The sequence below is a fragment of the Lathamus discolor genome, chromosome 11, assembly GCF_037157495.1.
Source record: "Lathamus discolor isolate bLatDis1 chromosome 11, bLatDis1.hap1, whole genome shotgun sequence".
Classification (NCBI taxonomy): domain Eukaryota; kingdom Metazoa; phylum Chordata; class Aves; order Psittaciformes; family Psittacidae; genus Lathamus; species Lathamus discolor.
Window position 1 is genome coordinate 11020314 of NC_088894.1, and position 26749 is coordinate 11047062.

The 26749-nt window shown below is 38.1% G+C and overlaps 1 long non-coding RNA gene across 1 annotated transcript in view; it reads left to right on the plus strand.

Moving 5' to 3' along the window:
- The window catches only part of LOC136020516 (uncharacterized), a 132921-nt gene extending 115893 nt beyond the window's left edge, over positions 1-17028 (plus strand). Inside the window, exon 4 of the long non-coding RNA XR_010615355.1 lies at positions 16919-17028. This is a non-coding gene — a long non-coding RNA (uncharacterized LOC136020516). The remainder of the gene's footprint in view (positions 1-16918) is intronic.
- The last annotated feature ends 9721 nt before the right edge of the window (positions 17029-26749 follow it).

Genomic DNA, 26749 nt, shown 5'->3' on the forward strand with positions numbered 1-26749 from the left:
TCCTACTCTGCCTTCAAGAATTCTCTAGAGATTTCTCTTGAAACGTTTCTGGTTTTATATTGGACTAATAATTTGTAGAGCATTGCTTCACAGTGAGCAAGAGGACAAAAAGCAAAGCAAAATTGTTGTACATTAATCTTATTTTTTCAACTTTACACATTTTTCTTATCAAGCATTCACACTTTGCTTCAAGTGAAGAACAGTATGATGAATTCATTTTTGTTTTGTTTCTTTATAACATAGCGGTTACCCTGCAGTGAGAATCAGCATCTCTGGATCACTTGTTAGCTGTAAATGCATTCATTTGAATTTTACCATCGATCTGTTCTACTCTCTGACTCATTCTTGTAGTGCTTAATTTCTAACATACTGCTTATACTCCAAAGACTGTTGGTTTTATTTCCGTTGCCCACCTTAATCCTTTTCTAATGAGTAAGTTCAGAGCAAAACGCTGCTTGTAAGGATCAATATTCCAAGTAGTAATTTTGCAAGCAGACAAAATGGTATGTTTCTGAAGGGTAAACTGATGAAATGTTAGGTAGCAGAGATGGAATAAAATCCCTTTTACTGTGAATTTGAGGGCATGCGCCAGTATACCTGTATTGCTTGAATAAAATATGGATCACTGTGAATAGATAAAAGCCTGAAGTATTTTAAACAGTCTTGTCTTATTGTGCAGCTAGACATGGAACTGAGGTCCTTAACTCTATCCAAATGTTAAAATTATTCATGTCTTGACATACTTTTCTGCAAAATAGTCTCTCAGCTGTAGTTCAAAGCCTGCACAGAGGCAGTGCAGACACTGTCCCAGGCACCCCAACACTGGGAGAGGGTGCGACCAGTTTACAGTGCATGTGCACACAAGGGAAGGTGTTTGGGATGCAGTGGTGAGTGCAGCCCTTGACTGCACAGCCTCACTGTCTTAGTTTTGTGGTGGAGCTCTCCAGACCAGTCTATCTTGTTGCTGTGAGGGTAGATGTACCTATGATAACTGCAGCTTGGCGCAGGAAGGTACCTGTAATACTTCACAGTCAGTGAGTATTCAGCCTAGTGCTGTGCTAAAACAAGACCTACTACCCTCTACAAGCTGTGCCTATTTGTCTGTGCAGGAGATGGGAGGGATTGATGGAGAGGTCATCTTCACCTCCTCACTATCAGCCAGCTGCTGGGACAGGAGTGGTCCCCAAGACTGACAGAGAATATGCAGTTCTCATCTTCCTAGAGAAAACTCCCCTGAAAACTGCACTTCAGGAATAGTAAGGAGGCTGAGGGGTAATGCTGTCAGCTGTATGATGTTAAGACTCTGCTATGGTGAAATATTCAATGACTAATTTGCAGCAATTACAGAAGTAAGGAAATGCCTCGTGTAAACCTCCAGTAGTCGGCTGAATGTTTTGTATGATGGATGTCAGGGTCATTTGCAGGTTCTGCTGTCATCAGGCACCTCTAAGAAGACATCCCTGTGCTTTCTTGAGGTGGGGGAAGCAGCCAATGTCTTCTCGGGTTTCCTTCCTGTGACAGTATGAACTTTCTTTACCTCACCTGTGTAGGACAGGCGTAGGATTTGGAGCAAAGAATCTGTTTTGAGGAAGCTACATGGGTGAACTGTTAGCCCTAAAATCAAAACAATTATCTAGCCAGCTGGGATAAAATGTGGCTCATGTTTGACCTAACTTCATTTTAGACAATACGCTAATTCTCCTCTATAGCTGGCAGTCACACTTGTCTGTGTGCTAGCTTTTAATAGAGTTGTGGCCTTTGTACTGTGAGCTATCCTTAGATTGAGTGTCGGCATTTATAGGATTCCCTTGGGCAATTGGATACAGTCACAGGGTAGAACACTTCCTATTTGACTTAATCAAAGGAGCTTGCAGAAAACCGTTGCTTTTCTTTTGTTGTGCAAGTAAAATTTGAAAATCTAACAGTGCTCAGACTACTTCTCAAAGAGGAAAAATAAGGAAAAAAAGTGGCCTGACCTCTCATTATTCTGCAACACTTTGTTCCTTTGCAGGGCACAGGTTTTGTTGTTTTTCTCCTCTCATGCTTAGAGGCAAAACTGAGATGTGGAGGGGGCCTGAGAGCTGTTCTGAAACTGAGTCATAAATGCAAATGAATAAGAACACAGTTAATCCTAGTGAGAAACAAACGTAAATATTGTACAAAGAGATCTGTGGTATTGGAGTGTATACATCAGGCTACCAAGGCATCATATAGTTGTTTCATGTATTCCAACTTCTTTTCATCCTGTGAACAGCTGTCCCTTTATTTTTAAAAGCTATTTTAATGTGGCAAGGGTGTTTTTAGATTAATCTGCTACAATACTCCTTTTGTCTCCTTGTCACACTTCCAGCTTTAAAATATTAATCCAAGCTAACAAAGAGAATTTTTGATGTATTCTAAAATTCTGAATGCAATGTATAATTTAAAAATAAAAACACTTTATTAGGTTATGTTCAGATTCAGATTCAGATATGTTTGGCTTGAGTTAGGCTCCTACTTTGAGATGTTTTTGCAGAAATAAATATTTATTGGGCATTAACAGTCTCCCTAAATGCAGCTGCTTTCTACAGTGTGTTAAGTGCGCTTCCTATGCCTAGTCTATAGAGGTGCTGAATCTTTGCATTCCGTACTAAGAGTTTAAACTCTTACCCCAGTCAATAGAGGTTCATATTCTAAGCTGAAGATTTCACAGTCGGTTCCCGTTCTGATGAAAATCCTCAGGTTATGTTCTCCTCCCTACCCAGGGTCTACGTAACTTACACACTCTTCAGACCCAAATTCAGAAACTTTAGTACCAATGATATTTGTATAAAGATGCCAAGTGGACAGAAAAACACTGATTAGTGATTTTTTTTTTATTTTATTTTTATATCAGTGAATATTTCATTAACTGAAAGTCACTGCATCCTACTAAGGCTATTCATTATATTCGTTAACCATTACATGGTTAAACGCTAGAAAGGGGTGGAATAATTTCTGAATCTCAGAGTTTTAGAAACTTCATATATATATGTGTATATATATATTTTTATAAAAAACAATATGAGGAAGAAGTTCTTTACTGTGTGGGTGGTGAGGCACTGGCACAGAATGCCCTAAGAAGTGGTAAGTGTTCCATCCCTGGCAGTGTTCAAGGCCAGGTTGAACAGAGCCTTGGGCAATGTGGTCTAGTGTGAGGCAACCCTGCCTATGGCAAGGGGGTTTGAACTAGATGATCTTAAGGTCCTTTCCGACCCAAACAATTCCATGATTTTATGATTCAGGATATCCCAGTTCTGGTAAGCAAGTGTTACGTACTTATGTGGTTTCATAAGGCATGTTATAAAGAAATGAAGAAAAAGCAATATGTATAATATACATCAAAATTCAGATTTTTTTTCAGGTATACAAAAAACTTTTTCTATTATTTGTCAATTCATCTCTTGGCATTTAAAGAATAGTATTTTGCAGTCGAAGGATTTAAGAAACAATTTGTGCTGCCATTTTCACATTTTCAAAATGACAGCAATTAAAAACTTAAGGAAAGAAGTACTATGGAATTTCTCTGTGTTACCAGTCTTTACTTCGCTGGTCTGGTATTTTTTGGGAAGAAAAGAAACAAAAAGGAAACTGTGTGCTGGAATTAGCTATTTGTAGCATTTACCATTGTAATTGTTCTTCAAATGGCTAATGTAGGGTAGATCACAGGAGACTTGTTACAGGGGATAGTTTCCAGTGGTAGAGCTGCATTCTGTGATTAGTAGAGGAACTCTGCTGTTACGGGATTTGCAGAATAATCCAAATCCTAGCCATGGGGTAAAGCTAGCCAGCATGAGCTTTTGTTGCCTGCACCACTAGGAGCTGGATTTTCAGTTAAAGTAGTGCGATGTGATGACGGCTGGGGTTGCTTCTTTAGGTTGTACTGTGAACAAGCTCCTCTTCCCACACTTCCAAGGTGTGTTTTTTGTGTCTTCTGCTCTACATACGGTCTATTAAGCCTACTGCTTCTGAGCTAATAAGGGGCCAAAATACATTGTCTAGAAAGCTAGACTGGAAAGACACGGAAAGAAATGTGACAAAATAAAACTCCGTGGTGGAGATCTGATTTCTCACTTGAGATACTAGACTGATAATTCTGTGAGATTAGTGTTTTGCTGAACTGTATTCGTTCTGGAAGCTGGGGGCCATAACACAGTCAGAAGATACAGTTAGGATATAAATGATTTTTCTGCTTATGTACAAATACACAGTTGAAAGAGTTTTAATTCTGCTGTGGCCAAAGTGGCTCAGGAAAACATAATTCCAGTTTTCAGCATTTATATCTGATATAGTTTGTGCCAGACTGTCTCTGCCTCGAAGGTTCCTCTGACTTATTTGGCCTTTAAGCCAGAATGGTTTGTACCAGGCAATGTTTGATCTCTCTTGTTTTCCATTGCTGTAATATTCGTCAGGAAAAGCCTATCTGTTTGAGCTATCTATGCCTTTCTTACAAAATGATAATCAGGCGCTGCAGGAACAGATATACTCAATGCCTTTCTGGTCCATGTAAAGATATTATGATAGAGGCCAGCTAATTGGATTACGTTTTGAGCTTTTCTGGCCCTGATGAGCATAGCTCAGAAGAATCCACTGCAGTTCACACTCAGTTAAAAACACTCTTATGTTCATACTTGGTATCCCAACTTCTGTGAGGCTGATTAAGTTAGAATCTTGACTCCGTTATTCATTACACACCTCAGATACTGCTTGGTTACTTTGCCACAGCCTCATGCTACCTGCCTGCTGTCAGTTTGGGGAACTAGCAGGCTTGTCCCAAGCTGAGTGAGAATGAACTGAACTGAATTGTCAGTTTGCGGAGCCTCTGTTACTGCTTTCTGTGTGATGTTTGTATGTTTCCCTCAGAAGATGCTTGCCTTTGAACTCAAATGTTTTGAACAGGCTGGAGACAGCATGTGCATTTAAGCCACTTCTCCCAACAAAAATTTATGTGCAACTGTAGTGGACAAAGATGTGAAGTGATGTGGAAGGAGGAGCAGGAGGTGAGCACCTGTAAAGCATCACCTAAAGCAGGCCTTTCCAGCTCATTGGAGCTCTATTTGCTGCATGCTCAAGAGAGTACTGGAACAACAGAAAGCTCTGCTTGAGTGTGTAGGAAAGAAAAAGACAGCTGTTGTGCTGTCCTCAAATAAATGAAACCTGATTGCCAGGTTGGTTGCCCTTCTCCAGTTATTAGAATGACCATCTGGGAAGTCAGTAACAATTAGTCATTGTTTGGCCAGATAGTGCCAGGAATCAGCTGCCTAAAAGGACTTGCAAATAAGCTGGGGCTTGGAACTCATTTCCAGGGCAGAGTGTGGATCTCTGAACATGAGCGAATAATTTTATCCTCTAAGATAAGAATATGTGAAGAACCATAGCTTGTAATTATGAGCCCTGACCCTTCATTCTATAATTTATTTTTCTTTCCTTTTTTTGCTTGTAAAAATAACCATTCTCATCCTATACCCTCTTGTAAAGCCAAAGGCCCCAACTTCTACTGGACCCGAGTATGTTGCTGCTACACGGAAGACAGGAGGCAGAATGGGGTAGTTGTCCTGTACACTTCATGTTTTATGCATTTCTCTTACACACCAGTACACCTCAGGGTTTGGAAGCAGTAACCAGAGAAGCTGGAAGAGCAGCAATGAGGAAAATATGACCAATCTATGGCTACCTGGATCTACTGCTTTTAGCTCTTTCCCTGCTTTGCAAAGAAAGCCAATTGCATTTGAAAGAATAAATTAATTTATAGGTACGAGTAGTGTATTAGGATAAGATTTCCAAGGCCTCTTCTCCAGCAGACATGACTGTTCGACTTCCTGAAGGAAGGGAGTTTAGTGGGTCTGCACGTAGTATACTGATTATCTCCTAAGAAACACACCAACTCTGCCTGTGAACTGCAAACCTGCTCACTGGCTACCGAGCACCAGTGCATTCTACACGGGTTCAGAATGTCAAAGGCTTTTGTGCTCATGTCTGCTAAAACTGTTAGCTTTCTAATGAGGTAAATGAACAAATTTGAAATCATTCCTTATAGCAAAAAATTGCTGTGCAGCCATCTGCAGCGCTGTGACCTGTGTTGCTTGTTCTAGATGTTGAAGTCAATTAAGAAACAAAAGGGAAATGTATATATACCTGGCCTATTTTTTTATCCTTTTAATAGTATTGATTTTTATTTTATTTCATTTCTGTTTGGACTTAAAGTGACTTTACATTGATTTTGCTTGTTATCTTGTTTCAAGTTCCCTTTTTTTGTTGATGTGATTTTGGTTGCTTACACTTGTGTGTGTACAAAGGTGTGTGTCTATTTTCAGTTCTGTTACAGTTCTTTCCTCCTTTCTTGTAACACTGTGTTGTATGTTATATCCATTTGATCTTCACTTTAATCTCTCCCCTGTGCCTGTAAATTGTAAGCTTTTGGTAATGTCTCATTGCAAGTAGTTCCCTGGTTTGATGGGGTTTTTTCCCCTTTCCCCATAGTAGGAAACTTAATAGAAAAAAGTTTGTTAGAAGTTTTTCATTCTAGACTGTAGTCACAATTCACACTATACTGTAGTTACTAAGCACAATATTCTATACCTTCAAGGAAACACTATAAATGTTTCAGTTTTAAACTTAGAGGTCAGCATTAAAATTGGGGTTAGGTAAATGAGTAGTAAATTTCTTTAGATAAAAATTCAAAACGTACCACCTGGATAAATTTCTCAATATCTATGTTAGCATTGATTTAATATGTTCACTGGTAAAGGTTTGAGAACCTCCATGCAAGTACCAGCTGATGACTTGTAAGTAGGAGAATGCAGTGATCAGATGTACTTTCAGTGCCTGTTTGAATACAATCAAGTGTATGAGGGGAAAGTAAGAAATACAATTCAGATATGAAAAGTATAAAGAAAGTGAAGTGACTGAAGTGTTCATGGCAAAAAAAAAACCCATTTTTAATTTATACAGCAGGTTTCAAGGTTAGTCAAGTGTGCCAGTTCATTTATTCCAAAGTGCCTATTGCTTAGATTTTAATAACGATTGTGCACTATGATAGATTACTGTTAATATGAAATGTTTTGGATAAAATGAATAGTTAATGGTATCACTTTTTAAGTGCTGTTGAACGCAGTCTTCAAAATGGAATTAAACAATTTGAACCTCATACAACTTTTCTGAGTAGGCTGAATGGCAACAGGGAAAAGAAGAGTAGAAATTGAAATGTTTGTTGCCACCCCCTAAAAACCAAGTGTTGCACTGTTGTAGCCTTATTAGTTAAACCCAGAAATGTGAAGTTGAGCCTTTTTCTCATCTGTAAAAACCGAGGAGGGTTGAGTGATATTCACACGTACATGCTTTAGACAAAGAGAATACATGGACTGTGGACAGGCATCATTTCATTGTTGGCAACTCATTGCATTTACTCTCCCTTTGTGTTACAAGTAGAAGTTGTGTATTGCCAAAAAAATCAGCACACTGAAGGTTAGTAAAGACGGTTCTTAGATGTTACTGCAGTTCTGTTCTCCCACAGTACTTTATTTTCCAAAAAAAGCAGTATGAAGAACTGTAAAATTAACAGATAAAATACCAAAATAGGTGATCCTTCAAAAGCAGTCTCAATGGTATCACAACTGGTCTAGTGACTTCAAGAAATTACATTTCATTTCCAGTTCAATTCCTAAAAATCCTCTTTTTTTTCCTCCCATGGGAGATGTAATATTCTTATAGTGCCTTAAACCCCTTAGGAAATACCATTTCCTGCTGCAAATGAGACTGTGCATTACATACCTGTCACAACCTCATCTCCTCCATATCCCGTGAGCCCCTCAGTACTGCATTGCCACAAAGGAACTGGCCTGGGATCTTGGTTCCTGGCTGGCAAAAGCTCTGAGGTCTTTTAGGTGCAGAGACACCAAAGAGGTGGAGGACAGCAGGGGAAAAAGCGCTAGGAAATGGCCAGTAAGGGAAGGACTCTCCCAGAGAGCAAGGCATTGCAATCGTTTTCTGTTCAGTTTTCTTGCGGACGCATATTCTGGTCATACCAAGCAGTGTTTAAAAAGATGGTGATTTTTTGTGCAGGAGTGCTCTGATGAACCCCAACACCCTGCAGCAGCTGGTTGCTGTCCCTGTTCCTCAACTTCTGCCTCCCTGATGGAGGAGGAAGTGATGAGGAAAAGGTGGCTCTGTGGGATGTGGCTGTAGGGAGAGGAGGTGAAACATCTGAGCAGCAAAGAATGCATTCCTTCAAGTTTGGTATCAGTATATTGTCTCAGCAGTTTGCAACTTGAGGCAACTTATTTTGCTGCTGTCCCAGTACAGTGCCTAATTTTTCTTGGCAAAAAAAAAAAAATGACTAAGGGAGTGACACTCCTGAAGATGTGTTGGGTTTTTTTTGCCTGTTAAAATGCTGGTTTTAAGGGAATTTAGCTATGCAAAAGCCTTATTTAAACCACTGACAATATTCTGTGTTATAAAGTGCGATAATTCTTTCAAAACCAAACCCCAGCAGCAGAGGTGGTTCACTTCTTAGTGAAAGGTGCTCCATAATGTGTGCTGTGTCATTGCAAGTACCTACAAAGGGCTCCTTTATCTTTCCTCTGGCTCAACAATCCCCTTGGGTTGCAGAATAACAGCAATCCAGTCACCTGTCTGGGGCAGTTCCCTGTTTGTTGGCTTTCTGAAATTCTTTTAGTGTATGAACCATTCGGTGGTACTTGACGCGATCAGAGGTCTGGTTTAGGAGTGTGTCAAAGTAAATAATTGCACTGAAGCATCGAAGCTGCTGCCAGTTTCCTCTTTAAACCTGCATGCTGGCCACATCTGCTCCTCCTGGATGAGCACAGAAATTGTAATGAAGAAGTGCAGCGGGAGGCAGAGCGCTGCCTCTTGGTGGCGCGGCAAAATAGGAGTCTGCTTTTCATGTTCAGATTCAGCTCTGGCTATTAATGTGCTCACAGGCCAAGATATATAAATGGCACAGAGCAAACTGCTGGCAATAGGGTTCTTTTTTTAAAACAACCTTTCTAATATTTAGTCGTGCTGAAATGACTAAGTTTTTAAAAGCATTGAACTTACGGTCTTTTGACCAGGTTAAAAAAAATCTGGAAAATGGCCAGCTTTCTCTCCTGACCACTAATTCAGCTGCCAGAACAGAAAGTAGTGGGTGTTAAACAATTTGAAAGCCTAGCCCAGACTTCTGAAGAGTAATTTAATGTCAAGGTGGTTCTTAGGAGTAGATTTGTCTTGGACAACTTAGATGTCTCTGTGAATCAAATTTTAGTGATTTAAGAAGAAGGAGCTCTCCAATGCAGTGTTCCTGTAAGAACAACAAAAAGATGCCATTTTGACACAAAATGGCAAGGAAAACTATGTTAGTTTGGGTTTGGGTTTTTTATTTGTTTTTGGTTTTTTTTTTAGTCCCTATTATTCCTGACTTTTATTTGCCAGCATATTCCTGATGTTTCTTTCTTTGCTCTTCTCTCTCTTTAGTGATGCCCCTGGGGCAAAGAAAATAAGGTGCACAGCAACTGAAATCATACTGTGAAATAGAAATTAGCCTCATTTGTCTGTGAACCTTTTCCCCTTAAATTTAATTCAGGAGAACCAGAAAAGTAGCTTTTGTAAAAACAGGCTGCATGAACATTTTCTATGAGAGAAGATGCAGTGCCATATTGCAGCTTAGCCTGACCCTCTTGGCTTGAGATCTGTGTTCTCCCTAAATGCTTCTTTTTGCCATCCATCTTCAAAGAGCCAAGGGGAAACCTTGTCTTATTTGAAGTCAGTGGCAAAACCCCCATTGCCTCTTAGAACATCAAGATTTCACCCTAGGAACATTTCAGCTGTTAGAGTTTGAAGCAGTTATAGATGGAGAGATGCAGCTTCCTGAAATTACAGAACAAGAAGCCATCCAGCCATCAGAAAGATTCTTACAGCTTCTTCTTAAGTTTATCTAAAAATTATACCATGCCTGCTGTAAGGTTCAATTATTTTGCATTTGTGATATTGCTTTGCATGAAGTGGTTCTCAGGTACCATGGCAACCATGTTTTCTAATCTGATTTTAAATTTTTACGCTGCAATGCATTAAATACTGGCACATTTTCTAGTTTTTGATTTACAGGTGGGAGTAAAGTTAGGGATAGCAGTTTAAGGACATATAATGCTTTAGAATTCAATGCTTGCTTTTTTAGATGATATATGGAAAATGGTATCTTATCTCTTATGAAAAGTAAGTGTTGATTGGTTAATTATAGATGTGTAGATTATGGCTGCCATTTGAGGTCCTAATAGCAAGTAGTATTTCTAGATGCAATGTAGGACATTTTCCACTGAGCCCATGTAGATAACAGAAAATACAATTGCTTCCTGTATATCCACAGGTAGAGTACCTATCTGTAAATATCTGGCAAATTCTAACTCTTACTGAGCACATTTAGTGTCTTAGCGGTGTGCAGGTAACTGTATTGTGTTAAGAATGATTCTGAAAGATCTGTTAAAATTCCTAAAATTTGCTCTTTTTCCAAGAAAGGTAAAGATAACACTTAGATTTTAACCTTATATTGTATCATACTCCTAATATAATCTCTAAGTCATTAAGTTTCCAGAAACGTTATATGAAAAAATCCCATTGTGCTTAAATGATTGTACATGTGAAAGGTGTCGTGGTCAGTAGGAAGCCTCTATTATAAATTGAATTAAGTTGCATGGAGCACATTCTGCAATTCAGATATGCAAGAATGTCTCTGAAAGATGTCAAGCACAATTCATCTCAACATTTGACCTGATGCCTATTACACCTATCTGCAACGGAATCACACTCTGTGCTACTATACAAACTTTGAATTTTGCTTTACTTGAGTTTTATAATTGGAAAAATTGTGGGTTTAGGTGGAGGGAGGACACAAAGAAATTCTTCATATGAGGAGAAATAAAAGAGCAGAAATAATACATCCATTAACTTTTAACTAGGCATGCATGACTTGCTGTTTTGACCGAACAGCCCTCCTGTGAACCTTATTCTTATCTCTGCATTATGCGTGATACCTTAATAAAAGTAGAGTCAGTATCACAAAGAGATAGAGGAAAGTAAGCTTCCTGTTTCAAAAATCAGTGAGCAAGAAGCCTGGTGTAGGAAGAGAAATCAGAGCAAACTACACTGTCGAAATTCCAAATAGCCTTTGTGTGTGAGGTATGTAGAAACTCCGTTAATAAGGGAATGATTTGAGGTGGTATTTGATCTCAGTCGTATCTGGAGAGCTTTTGATGGATGTAAGAAAGTAGGGGTGCATGCGTGAATTGGCAATGATCGCTTGTGTTTCTACTGGATTAGATTTTCATTGGCTTCATGCATACAAAGGCAGTTGGTGGATGACAGATGTGTGTGATTTGCACTAGTGTGTAGATGACATGGAGAAGTAATAAAATCCCTAGCAGTCTCTGGTCTGTATATTGTTACTATATGGTATATATAAACATTTTTGCCATAAGCTGTATCTTTTCTTCTTTTCTTTTCTTTTCTTTTCTTTTCTTTTCTTTTCTTTTCTTTTCTTTTCTTTTCTTTTCTTTTCTTTTCTTTTCTTTTCTTTTCTTTTCTTTTCTTTTCTTTTCTTTTCTTTTCTTTTCTTTTCTTTTCTTTTCTTTTCTTTTCTTTTCTTTTCTTTTCTTTCTTTCTCTTCTCTTCTCTTCTTTTTCTTTTTTTACTTTTGAAGGTGGTGCATTTTATTTCTCAGAAGTACATTTGCCTAAGCGATTGTGTTTGTAAAAGTTATTTGTTTCAGTTTTTTAGCTGGCATGTTGTATTGTGCAAAGTCACTTTGGATTGTGTCACTCCTGGTGAATTGTATCATGCTGTAAAGCAAGACTGATGCAACCTGACATCACATGCCACAATGTGATTTTTCAGCTAAAATTCTGAGCTAATTTGTTTTTCTCAAAGCTGCAGATTCCTAAACCTCAGACTTTTGGTGAAGAGGGAAGCAACTTTGAATAAGTTGCATTCATTAGAAGTCAGTATTACTAAGGGAGAAAACAAAGCTGTTTTTTTTGTCACTAGTTTCCTTAGTCTGAAACTGCCTTCTGAATTTCACGTTAGTTACTTCATCTTCATGTTAGTTACACATCTGCAAGCCTGGGAATTAATACACTGAAACTGATGGTTTATGACTGTTAAAGGAGGACAACTGATATGAAATGCAAGTCCAAAGAACGAAGCAGTAAAATCCACATTTTGCAAGCAAGAATTACTGCAATTCAATTTTGCAGAAATCTTACTTAAAGTAAATGGAAGCTTAAGTTGTTCAGAGAATACTGAGAAAGTAGGTGCATACTGATTTTCTTTGTACTTAAATAGCTCTTAACATTTATATCAGAAAAAATTCTAAATTCTGAAATACTGTAGCAAATTGAAATTACTTGTCAAGCTAAATTGTCATCCATTCCAAAAATTTACCGTGAATATTACTGAAAATCTTAGTTCAAAGAGCAGTGACAGTAAAAGACTGTGTGTACTTATCAGAGGTTTTTATTTGTAACTGTTGCATCGAATTAATACTTACAAATTTGTCCAAAAATTAGAATACACAGCAACAGAAAATCAAGGAATAGAATATGGTGGTATTTTGGGGGTAAAAAAATTTGAGCTAATTGATATACAATCAGCTAAAGAGCTAGGTCCCAAGTAGGGCATTGTGGGATAACGGAGCTTCCATTAAAGTAACAAGAAATAAGGAAAGTTCTGCACCTGAGTTAAGTTATATTTTTGGTTAGTGTTAGAAAAGTGTGTATGACTTTGGCTTTCTATTTTATTCTTTTTCATGCTGCTACAACTGGACAAAGTTGCCTCTGAAATCATGACATTTTAGATGATTGAATAAATAAATTCGTTTTCCACATTATCTAATTTGTGCCACATTATCTAATTTGTGTTGGATATAGAAACAAATGTGTTTCCTCTTAGTCATGGCAGCTGTCCTCCAGATCTCAGTAGATTAATATATGGGATCCGCAGTGCTTAGTTTTCTGGAATCTTTCTGTGTGAGAGAGAGAAACTTCTGTAAAACTTTGAAACCTGAAACAATAACAAAGCATTGTCAAGTACTAGGAGGCAAGTAATTTTAGTACCAAGCAAATGTAAGCATTGTGATTATTGAGTGCTGGTCGATGTAAATAACAACATTCTTCACTATTTCCCCTTCTGCTGGAGAAGGATTAAACTCCATAGCAGGGTGTGCTTTAAAAGTTACTTTCACGGATTTTAATAAAATGAAATAGGTTGTCACATTAGAAATGGGCTGACACAAGTTTACAAGGGCCAAATGTATCGTGTTTCCTATGTGTTCCTTTGGCAGTGACTTCTGGAGCTGCCATGAGCAAATAGAGAAGTGAGGAAAAGGTAATTCTCTGAAGATGACTTGTTAGCTGGTTTGCACATTTGTTCTAGGTTTGCTCTTTTTAATCTCAGATGGTTCCAAAATAGGCATTAGTATACATAAAATGTGTTTGGTTTAAAGATTATGAAACTGTAGGAAGTTTAGAATACCTGCCATCTAAAATTCTGAAGATGGTATGAATTTACGGAGTTACAGTGTAGATGTAGCTTTCCTTCAAAAAAACCCAAACAAAACCAGAAAACCCCACCTTTGTCTATATGCAGACTTTTGCATATGTGAAATGATCACATTTGATACTGTTACACGTTACACTTGAGATTTAATTATTAAAAATGTTGATGATGGTCTATAAAAACCACTGGTATGTATAAGCTATCTAATAATAAAAAATTGAATTGTGGTATAATAGTCGGGGTGTAAGGGTTTTCTTAGGGAATGTCCTTGATTTTAGTGAATTTTATAGTGGTTGTTGGAGTATAAGTCTGTATTTATAGGTCATTATAGAGACAACACATTTTTCATTAATATATTAATGCTTAAAATATTTGCAGTTATAATCATAGAATCATAGAATAGTTAGGGTTGGAAAGGACCTCAAGATCATCCAGTTCCAGCCCCCCTGCCATGGGCAGGGACACCTCACACTAAACCATGCCACCCAAGGCTTCATCCAGCCTGGCCTTGAACACTGCCAGGGATGGAGCACTCACAGCCTCCCTGGGCAACCCATTCCAGTGCCTCACCACCCTAACAGGAAAGAATTTCTTCCTTATCTCCAATCTAAACTTCCCCTGTTTCAGTTTTAACCCGTTACCCCTTGTCCTGTCACTACAGTCCCTGACGAAGAGTCCCTCCCCAGCATCCCTATAGGCCCCCTTCAGATACTGGAAGGCTGCTATGAGGTCTCCACGTAGCCTTCTCTTCTCCAGGCTGAACAGCCCCAACTTCCTCAGCCTGTCTTCATGCGGGAGGTGCTCCAGTCCCCTGATCATCCTCGTGGCCTCCTCTGGACTTGTTCCAACAGTTCCATGTCCTTTTTATGTTGAGGACACCAGAACTGCACACAATGCTCCAGGTGAGGTCTCATGAGAGCAGAGGGGCAGGATCACCTCCTTCGACCTGCTGATCACGCTCCTTTTGATGCAGCCCAGGATACGGTTGGCTTTCTGGGCTGCAAGCACACACTGAAGGCAGGTCATGTTCATTTTCTAATTGACCAACACCCCCAAGTCCTTCTCTGCAGGGCCGCTCTGAATCTCTTCTTTGCCCAATCTGTAGCTGTGCCTGGGATTGCTCCAACCCAGGTGTAGGACCTTGCACTTGTCATGGTTAAACTTAATGAGGTTGGCATCAGCCCACCTCACAAGTGCATCAAGGTCCCTCTGGGTGGCAAATAATAACTATTATAGGTTTACAGATATAAAAGACTGTGGATGAAGCCTTTGAAAGGACAGATATTTCTTTTTATGGTAAAGGATCCTTTTTCTTGTATCTTTCTCTGCCTCTCACCCATTAAGAGTTTCTGCTGTAACCATGTGTTTCTCTTGTATGAAAATTTTGATTATGCACTATGGTTTGTGTTCTTTTGAAGTCGGATTAAAAAACCATGCTCAATCTTAAAACACAGTTTATGCAGCAGCCAGCTCTGTTACTAACAGCTTAAGATACTCCACAAGTGTGAATATATTGATGGGAAAAATTCAAGTTATTTGAATGTTAACAGTTTCACTCTCCTTCAGAAGATGTCATAATGCCAATTAACAACTGAATGTGGAATTTGCTTTATGGCTTAAGTAGAAAGAATCTGCTTGCAGTTTGATATAGGATTATTAGCTGGGGCTATATCAGCCCTCATTTTGTTTTGCTTCGACAGCTCCACAGTTCAGTCTCTGGTATGTCAGCAAATATGACAGCTTTTACAAATATGCAAAGTTTAAGATAAGATACCTGGTTTCAGATCTGTTAATAGTCGGGTGTTGGAATTTGAAATAGTTCAATTTCTAGTAAAGCAGATAATGTTTTTTGAAACTATTTGCATTTACTCGAAACTGACAGATTTCCTGACAGATTTTCTTGCCTCAGAAAAATCCCCACAATTCAGTTTATTAGAGTCCCACTTTACAAGCAAAGGTTTGGTTTTCTTTGCTTTGTATTTCCACTTGGAAGAGCTATCACTAAAATTGCTACTTTAAATATACCTTCTGAGAAATCAATAACAAATCAAGTGAGATTCAGTGAGATTTCTTGATGTAACCAAGTGAAGCTGCCAAAATCTCCATGAATAAGTTGTTGGCTGTCCGGATGGCAGCAGAGATCTATCTAGCTGTGGTGGTATTCAGGCTGACTTGAGACCTTCACCTATATCATTTTGTAGTATGAGTGCTACCTCAATAGCTTGGATACTGTGTGCTGTATCTACTCCTCTTTAATGAGATTCAGGTCAACCATGTGAAGTACCACATAACCATATTTTTATCTTGTGCTATATATAGCTTGTATTTTGTGGAATTATTTCATGCTTGGGTTGGGTGATATGGATCAGATGAAAAAAAGATCCACTTTCTACTGGATCATCTTCATGGATTTGGTGGCCCGCAGTAAAATAAATTGCTAGAGCTGGGGAAGTAATAAGTGCAAGAAAATCACGGTGGTGTAATTCAGAATATTTGCTCACTGAGTTGATATCCTCAGTAGAAAAACTAAGAATGAAACTGACAGAGAAAAAGATGTTTTCTGTAGTCAATTCAGAGCAATGAACTAATCTCCCAGTCTATGGCAGAGTCTCTAAGATCGATGAAGTACTTCAGCAGCAGTTGGGTGGGAGAAGGCTTATCTTGGCATGTTAGTGCTATGCCTGTCCGCTGTGACTGGTGAATTTTGTAGGCAGTATTTAATTAGTGCTGTAGTTCATTTAATAGAGGTTTGCTATTCTTGTGACTTTGTACCTGTCAGTTGTCAGCGTAAATCTGCATATTTTCTTAATGTGAGGAAATATGTGCATTTATCTTATTGATATTTCAGTCTGCTGTATCTCAATGTACTTGTTCAGATGAAGGAAAAATGCAAGAACAAACACTTTTCTGTAATGAGGTAATCTATACATTAAATATTGCTAAATATCTGAGAGATAGCTAGCATGTATTTTCCAAAAATTGTTCTTTTCAGAACTTTGAAATAATATCAGTTCTGATAAATGGAACATGATAACTCATCTTTGCATCTAGCTAACATGTTTGTTGGTCTCCTGTGAAAATAGCCAATACTCCACAGAGGGCAAGTGCTTTGAAGTGCACTACCTCTGTGATCCTTTCACTAACACCACAAATCATCTCAGAAATGCAAACACCCCTAAGAAGATAAAACTCTTAACTGGGGCACAGTCATAGTACATGACTGTTAGCTTTGTATGAGTGAAGTCTGTCTGACAGCATCACCTGATTCAGCCTCATCAAGTGTCAGACCTCTTCAGGCATGAATAAAAAGATGCATTTAGAGTCTTCTGAACATAAATACTTTTTTTCTTTCCTACAGTGTTCACTCGCACCAAATAGAAGATCTTATGATAGCTTTTATGCTTTAAAATGTTTGACATTACGGACAAAACATAAAGTTTGTGGATGAGGTACAGCACCTGCATACTACAGTTTGGGTTCACTTCTTGCAATAGTATTTCTTTGTTGTCTCCAGCAAATTACTTGGTCTTTCTGCATATACATGTTTTTAATACAGATGGTGTGTATTAAAAAGAAATAAACTTTCCAGTATCCTTACATTTCGTGTATCTCCATGAATTTCTGGTTAAGTAAGAAATGCTGTGTGAAACATGGAATGTAAAAGGATTATTAATTTAATGTGTGGCTACCTAAATATCTGATTCACTTGTATTTCCCAGTATCTTGGTGCATGAGAACTTCCAATTTCTTATTGATCACTGAAAGGCATTTATTCTTTTCCTTATCACTGTGGTACCAGCGCCAGAATGAAGAGTACACTCTTTTACCCTGTGTGTATCTCAAAAAAACCCTGCAAAACCTCAACATGTCAAGGTGCAGGAGCATGAGTTTAAGTGCCTCAGCACGATGCTTTACGAGTTTTCAGTACTCACAGATGAAGAAAGCATGGTAATTAGTAAGTCTCTTTTGAAAATCCTCTTAATTCTGCATAAAATGCAAATAAAGTACATGCAGCATTCTTAAAAGACAATACAACTGAAGACACAGGTGAGGGAAGGATGAGAAAAGCATACTTAATCTGCTAATACCTAGATTAACTCTGAAAGGCTCTCTCCCTGAATCTAGCTGCTGACATATACCTCATTAGAGAGCCTGTCTTCCTGCATCCCTGCTCTTCCTGCATCAGAGCGAAGCCACTGTCAGCGGTCCAGTCAGACTTAATGTCTTCTCCCTCCAATGTATGCAGGAGATAACTTGCCACTCCACTACGTAACAAAAACAATTTCTCATGTATTTGAGGGCTGCATGACATTTTGTTAGATCAAAGTGTTATCACGTACTTGAGTGGTGAAGCAAGGCTTCAACAGGAGGGAAGTTTCTTCTTTGCTTCCCTTGGTGATTCAGTGAGCGTGTTTCAGCATTAGGTGCCTTTATTCATGGGATTGTATATTTATATTTACATTACATCTATGTAATTGTACATTACAATTTTTTATAGATCTGTCTGTGTATGAGCAGGATGGTGATTGTTCACTTTAAAATTACATTGGGCTGGGGTGACTATAGCAATTCCAATCTTCCTAAGGTCTAATAATAATATATATCAGCTCTTAAAAATCTGAACAGATGAAAACTGGAAACAATCATTATTCCTTACAAAAGTGCAATGAAATAATATTGTCTTTCAGCCTTTGTGTTTTTTGTATCCTACCAAGGTTAAAAGGAAAAAGAAGCTCCAAAATACACTGGGAATATCAAACCAGTAGAAAAGAGATAGTCATCCTTTTTCTTTTTTTTCTTTTTTTTTTTTTTCTGAGTCAGGACAGATTGGCTGTTTAATAATAACCTTTATTTTTTGTATAAAAAGTGTTCAGGAACTATGGAAACTATTTCTCATAATCTTGTTTTTCTTTTCCCTCTGCTTGTTTTTATTGGCAGGCTTCTATTTTCTTAGCTGGAAAATGGTCAACATTTCTTAACGTAATATTTGAAACAAACATATATAATCTTATAAAGTTTGGATAAATGGGCTTAATCATCTTTTTTTCTTTGGAAGGCTAATTAGAAAGGGGTTTATAGAAGAGTTTATACTGACCATGTGCCTGTGATAGTCAAAGTCTGAATATGGTTTATGTTCTTCCCCTTGCATTCATGGCAATGCTGTGGTATCCTGATCTTTCCCTGTTCCCACTCTTTTGAGGAAGGTTGCAACCTGTTGCTACAGGTTGCTGGAAGTTATACTCTTTCCTTTGCCCCCTTGAATCAAAGCTATGAAGTGAGTCTTGTTGGGTGGCAGCCCTTAGAGTTGTGTTGGGATACTTAGTTTTGCCAGTTATCAGGGTATTCATGTTAGCATGATAGATGATAATTCTGTGTGGGCATCCTCAGCTGACTGCAAGAACCGAAACACAACCTAAATCATCACAGATACGTTTTTTTACTGTTAGGTCTCAGACACTTTATGATCTGCTGATACATGAATGTGCTTTCTTACATTACTGTCTTCAGAGGGACATACTCTTCCTTATCTCACTGTCACTGTGCAGTTGGTTTAATTTTTCTACAGGCTTAATGTCCTATTTTGTCCTTTTTATTGTGTTTCAGTAGACTCTTACCCGGACTCAGTGACTTCAGGAAAGTTGGCAAAAGTTTTCTGTCTTTAAAAAATGACGCAACTTAGGTGTCATTGCCTCAGCTCCAAGGCGTGTGACCACAGAAGGTGAGGTTGTAAATGTCAGATTAAAACCAAAGACAAGTCAGTTGCAGTTGAACTATATTACAATAAGAGGGAAGTCTGTGTGCTTTTTCTAGAATGGAGAATGCCTATATTTCTGAAACTGCCTTTTCAATCTAATTTGGTTTCTTTCTGGAATTAAAAAAGTTAAGACCAGTGCCAAAATATTGCTTATAACAAACCTGTGCCCCAAGCTTCCGTTATATCTACTTTAAAATAAGCCATCTCTAGATGGCTTTAGGAACTGCACCTCCTCATCAATGGTTACAGATATTTAAGGAACACGTTTCCTGGCTAAGATACAGTTTCATTGAATTTGCCTACCTTTAGAACTGAGGATGTGTATTCAGCACTTTCATAGCTACCAACCTGCCACATACTCATAAATCAGGTAATTTTCCATTCAGATGTTAATATTTGAACCAGCAATTTGTGTGCAGATGGAGTTGTAACTTGTACCCCCAAAATAAAGCCTATCATTTGAAAATGTGTGTTTTAAATGCAAGCAGTTATTCTTTACCATATCTCATCTATCACTGGTCATATATAGGGAAAAGGAGATAAAAAAATGGGAAGGGCGCTCACATTTTTAGATCAATTTTGAATACTGCAGCAAACAGGTTTAGGTGAAGAATATAAAAACCTGTAATTCTGCAGAGTATTGATATGGGTAGATGCTGTTCATACTCAAATTCTGGGTGAAGTTTGAATGTTTTCTTATAAAATGATCTTTTCTTGGCATCTAGAATTGTCTATTCTGGACTATATAATTAGTCCATCTTGGTAGCGGCTTTGTTGTGCTTTTGGGAACTTATCCAGCACTGATTTAGACATCTGTGTGATTTTATACAGTGATTTCCGTTGAAGCCAAAGGGAAATACTAGCGTTTTATAAAATAAGGCACATGCACAGACCTTTGCAAGTTTGTGGTTGTGGTCCCTGAGATGATTTCCAGCTTCGGCTGGATCATTGATTTCAGTCTGGTGTATTTTTAAGTTGTATCTCCCAAATTATTTGCCATGAATATATTAGGCATGTTATTTGTGTTATAAACAGCTCTGGTGGCTGTTCTCTATCAGTGCATTTGTAATGTAATAGTAGCTATTTCCTCTCTCCTTATAAACATCAGGAATCATGCGCTATCACATCAGAAACACGAGAGGTTGTCAGGGGTTTTGCATTGTCATCTTAACCCTGCCACACATAATGGCTGTTGATCTGTACTCATTTCCACATCTGGATCTGCAGTTATAGTGTACCCGTGGAGAGCCTCAGCATCTGTTTTTGAGACGGGCACTAGTACAGAATGGTTGTAACCCTGTGTGTGGTCACACAAGCACACGTACGTTTATGTGTGCACACAAGCTTCTTTAGTTTGCGTGAAGCTTCACAGAAGCATGTTGTGTTAAATAACTTGATAAAGAAAGGGTGGTTGTTCATTTAGTTTATGCTGCAGTAATTGCTTTTAGTGGTTCCTTTACTGGGAGAAAGATTTTGTCACCTTCTGGGAAATTCCTTGTATTTAAAACATGGAGACCTGAAGATACCAGTAGCACCTTTCAAACATAATGAGAGCAGCAGGGTTATAGTTACAGCTGAAAAATGCATAAAGGCTGTTTGAATTCTCTGGGACTATTATGTTTCCATGAGTAACAGCTGAAGGTCTGTGTTTCTCAAACATTAAAACCCAGAGGACCTGCTATACTTTAAAAAGTGTATTACAGAAAGAGTCAAAAAGCTGCAGGTGATGTTAGCATGCTGGCGCTGTACTTTCTATTTGTAAGCTGAAATTCAAATGTCCATTTATTGCTTGAATTTTCTCCCATGATTTTAACTTGTTTGTGGGATTTATTAAAATAAATAAATAAAAAGGCTTTGCAGATTGATTTCAATTTCTTAGAGGATGTCATTGGGCTCCAGACAAGTGATACTGCCGCAATTTGCTTTTTCTCTGTGGTTTTACAGTTCTGTAGAAAATCATTAGTTGCATTTTATTTTTTTTTTTTTTTTGCTTAAAATACAGACTGAAGCCATACCAGCCAGGCACGGGATTTGTTTCCACCTCTTTTGGGATAAGCAGTAATGTGTTTTTGGTCTGAGCTGCATTAGGAACCAGATTCTCTGATACACCAATTGTCCTCAAATTCTGTTTACACCAAAGAGTTTAGATCTCCCTGCACCGTCCTGTATCCAACCCTGGATTTTCAAGACTCTTTGTAGACCCCAGTATATCCCTCTATTTGATGACTGCTCCTAATAACTTGCTAAAAGCTTGTAGCAGATACTGTGAGTGAAAGCACTAGAGACAGAAAAAGGATGCTTAAAATCCACCTGTCTTACAGGAAGTGTACCCTTTCAGTTGTAAGATAAATGGCAGTTGCAGTGAAACCTTCACAAAAGCTGTAGCTTAATGAGAATCCATCAGGTAGACCTGCTTACTAATGTACAGCTCAAGCCTTTCAAGGAGAAAGGTGGGAATAGACTGAGTAACAACCATGGTATAAGCCTGTGCCTGGTAGAAGATAAAAAAGGAAGTCTGAGTGCAAGCTTTCTTAGACTCCACAAGTAAGAAGGCCAACATGCTGGCAGGAAAAATACAGCTTGTTATACTGATTTTGTTCACAAAAGCCATTCAGTTAATTTAACACTGCAAAAAAACTTGTAGCAGGAAGAAAAACAGCCACAGAATACTGTGAGAGTTCTTATTTTGCTGAGGCAAAGGCATTAAGGTTGGATCCTAGTCTTGCTATTAAAAATAGGCCAATGTGGTATAATGTGTTTGATATTATCCATGTACTTCAAAAGAATTAAATGTTTGGTTTTTTTGGGGGAGGAAGATAATGTAGCAGAAAAAAGAAGACAATTTAGTGACAGTAGCAAAAGACTTAAGGTCGCCAGTTGATAGGTAAATTTCTGCTTTGAATCAGTCTTTGTGAAAATGTTTAACACTGATATGTGGAAAGTTCCTCAATGAAGGCTTTTACTGCAGGGTTCCTCCATCTCCTAAGCGATAATCACGAGATGCACAATATTGGATGGTTATAACTGAAAATGTCTTTGGATCATCACTGGTGGCGAAATTTGTTTGAGAGTTATCAGATTAATCTAATAATGCCTATAAGGAAAGCATGAAACTGCTTTAGAGACAATGCTGGGATTACCTCTCTTCTCTTCCTTTCCCTACCAAAAAAAAAAACAAAAACGAAGATAAATATAAACATATTCTGAGTTTCTTTCATTAGAAGGAAATAAGGAAATAAGGAAATAGGTTAGGAAATAAGCCACCCTGCGTGCTAAACATTAAAGAATGAGACTCATATTTCTGAAACAGAGGAGGCAAAATATTGTATGTTAGCAGATATTTAAAACATCTCATTGCTTGAAACAAGATTAATGCATAAACATGTTTCTTAAGGTTATTAAGCATCTTACTACATTGCCCTTCTGGTATTCTTGGGATATGATTTATGAGAATCAGTCATAATTTGGGCTGTGTCCACTGTTGGTGTTTTCAAGCTGAGACATCTCAAGAAACTGATTTTTAAAAGATTGGTCCATGTGTGATGACTATGGGTTTGTCCTCGGCTGGTTTTTTTCTACTTTATCTTTCTAGAGAATCCGTTCAAAACATATTCCTATGTCACACAGCAGATCTCTTGAGAAGTTTATTGCCTGGTCCTGCCTGTGGGAGCCCTTTCTTGTGCCCCTCCTCACCATCTTTCTCCCTCTTCCAATTTTACTGTTTTTTCTGTCTCACATTCACTAAAAAAAAAATTCAAGCATTTCTGAAATGTCACAAACCAGCCTTCAGAGCTATATATTAGGTTGGAATTTACCTCAAAATAACAGACTGGAACACAAAGCCTTCCTAAGCATATGAAGTCCAGTGCAAAACTTCTTGACTTTATGTATAGCTTGAAATCCAGTCAAAGATGGTATTCAGCGTGGGTATTTCCTCACAGGTTTAAATAACAGATGGTTTGTTTCCCTTTGTTTTATTCTTGTTCTTCTTAATGCCTTGAATTATCTGCTGTAAGTTACTTACTTTGCTGTAATCTCTTCCAGGTTATAGTTAGGTAACCCAGCTGTACCTCTGTATTCCCGAAGTCTGTACATTTGAATGTCCCTGATTAGCTAGGGTTTGTTTAGGGTTTTTTAATTAAAAATTAGTTATTTCTATTTTTTCTGAGAACCAGGGACCTCAGTAGAGCACTATCCTAAAATGTCTACAGAAGCCCTATAGACATTTGAGTCCTCAGACCATATCCTTCAGTCAGCATGAGCTCTTCCAACAGTTTTTCCCAGGATATACATCTGGCTATCTAGCACTGTTTGATGATGATAGGGCAAAAAGGCATGCCAATTGGTCAGATTCAGGAAGGATTTTATCTTACGTTTCATGCATGTCTATGATCCCTGTTAGGCAATCACCTGGATCTCACAAATGTCAGCTATTTAGGGCTTCAGCTGTCCTATCATGGTTCTCCTGGCTGCTGTTCCATTGCTGAAAATTAATACAGCACAAAAGCCAGCTGTGGGTATTGTTCAGTGGGTATCAACAACCTTTCCTAGCTAATCCTTCCTCTGAGCTGAGCCATAAGAACTCAATCTCCAGTTTGACCTTTTCTTTTGCAGGAATACAATAGGCTAAATTGTACTATTTTGTCCCTGTCCAGTATAGTGCTGGTACCTTTTGTCAAAGGGCACCCACAAAATGTTTCTCTTTAGCTTGTAATAAATCCTTTGTCCCTAGGATGCGTGCATTTGCAGACAAGGCAGCAGCAGAGGAAGGACTTTAGTATATCTATCCTGTCCTTTCCATTCACCTTTAAACAGAAATTTTCCCTGATGCTAAGATGCAGCCTTGGAGACAAAAATCTATAAATGTGTTTGGAGAGAGGTATTTGTGCATGTTTTTGAAAAGTATGCAGAAAGAAACTTAATAGTGTTGACCTAAAACTGCTCTCTCTAAGACTAGGATTTTTATTGTTGAATTCAGTAGGTATTGATTTAAACTGAAACCAAATCTGGCTTAGAATTTCATTTCATCGTGTAGATTTAGCTGGACTATTGACTGTGAGAGCTGTGTTGTGGATGCTTTGTCTCTCCAGAATACATGCTTCAAGTGACTTACATTCCAAAGACAAACACAAAGTATTTATTAAAAGCCTTGGTGTTATCTGTAAAAACTAGTGGGTTTCCCCTTATGCAGCTAGCATTCCAGCAGAGCTAAAGGCAGCTAAAAGCTGCCCAGAGTGCCAGAGTCATTCACATACAGGGTTGCACTCTCTGGGGTACAACAGAGTTTGTCCCATGCAGGACACAGAGCACACTTCAACAGACAAGAGTGCATCAGTGTGGCCACTTTCGCCTAGAGGATCTTCAGAGACAATTTTACTCAGCAGTGTAGATAGTCCAAGAAAATGTGCCTCCTATTTGAGTTCTGATTGATGGTAGGAAGAGAGTGCACAGAGATTTAAAGCCTTCCTTGACGCTTCTATTTTGGAATATCATTGCCCTCAGAGTGGGGTGGGGGTTTTTGGTGGGGTTTTTTTTTCCAGAGATTCACATCACAGAACCAAGAATAGAACCCATGTCTGTTCAACCATGGAATAAAATTTATATCCATTTGAGGAGCTAATATAACAAGGTCAGGAGAGTCCCATGAGGTATCTTGAGTGTATCCTTCAATCACACTGAAATTAATAGATGACTTTTGAACAACTTGGACAAAGTGACTGGGCTTGATGGAGCCATAGACGTGACTTGAGGGATGGGGAAATTCGCAGTTAGTATGAATAAGCTTTTCTAGCCAAGGAGGAAAGATGACAGTTGAAAAATTTGTCTTTATGAGCATGTCATCTCAATAAAAATACTGGTGTCTCAGTTGGGTGAGATGAAAGGATCAAAATAATTCAACCAATGCCCTTCTTCTGTGTCCTGGGTAAGGTGTAACAGTTATTTTTCTTAGTAGCTGGTGCAGTACTCTGTTTTGGCTTTAGTTTGAGAACAATGCTGATAACACACCGATGTGAACCTAAGATTGTAATGTTTATTGGTAAGTAGTCACATTTGTCACTGATTTTCAAATAAAATCAAGACGAGCATTCCTGTCCAGTAGAACTTACAATGCAAATGAATTATCTTTTTCAGTAACATATGAAGGGAATCACAGTGGAAAGGTTAGCACGGTATAGGGAAATGGAGGTTTAATATGCAGACAGATGTCCTAGATGCTAGAGAGCATAAAAGTTAGTGATGGGAGTGGTGCAAAGAATGCCCAGTTTTAGGATATTATCAGCCTGGAATGAATCAGATAAAGTTTCTTATGAAACATCTGTGTGTTTGAGTGAATTTCTTCTTAGATATGACATTTTTTGAAGTGCACCAAGGTTCCCTTTCAGATTACAAATGGATGTATTAAGGAGCCATCAATTTATTTGAAAAGATACACACTAGAAATACCAAAATATTGGGGAAATATTGCTTCTTGAGCTAATTTTGCAGCCTGCTTAACTGTACTCTGCCTTATCATAGTCCTGTATGAAGTGCAGTTCTGCTTCCAAATATGTCTTGCTTCTGTCCTGCTTCTCTGTAGATAGTGGAAACACTTCTCTAAGCAAAAGACCGTGATGGAACTAATCTTGCTTTTCTCCTGAACTGAAATGTGTGGTTAAGGTGTAAAGACTATTGCACAAAGATTAAATAATCAATTTTGCATATGAATTATGTTGTACCATTTTTGCAATGGCTGAGCTAATCTTTTTCATATTTATATGGAAGACATTTGTTTTGGCTTTAATCGACATTTTCTGTGGACTTTGGCCTATTTAATATTTAAACATCTGAAGAAGAAATAGTCCATTCAAACTAATTGATAATTTAAGCAGTTTGGGCCTGAAAAATAAACTGAAGCTAGCGAGCATTTTTCAGCTTTTTCATACCCACTGTTTCATCTCAAATCTTAATTACAGAAGATCTCATCACAGAACACCCTTGGAGTAAGTCAATTAATTTTATCCAGTAGCCTAAAAACTATGCAGCGTATTGAATGAGGGTGTTTGCCACTGCTAAAAACCTACACATAAATCTGTCATCTTGGCCTTGATAAATCTAAGGCCTCCAGTATTTCCATTGTCTTAGAATGCCACAAGTAAATGACTTGTCACTCAACAAAGAAGCAAATTTACAAAATAGAAAAAATAAAATGTAATTATCTCAATATACCTGTACTTCAAGTAGTGATTTTCACAAAGATCTGTACTTCTCTAGTGCAATAACTACGTCAGTTGAACAGGAATTTGTCACTGAACGAATAAGAAGAATAGAGATGATACCTGAAATTTTAAGGAAAACTCTTGAAAGTTATAGGGTGGTAATAATGCAAGTGGGTAAGAGTTTCCAATATGAAAATTAGAGAGGGGACTTTAAAACAAGAGCCAAATAAACTTTATG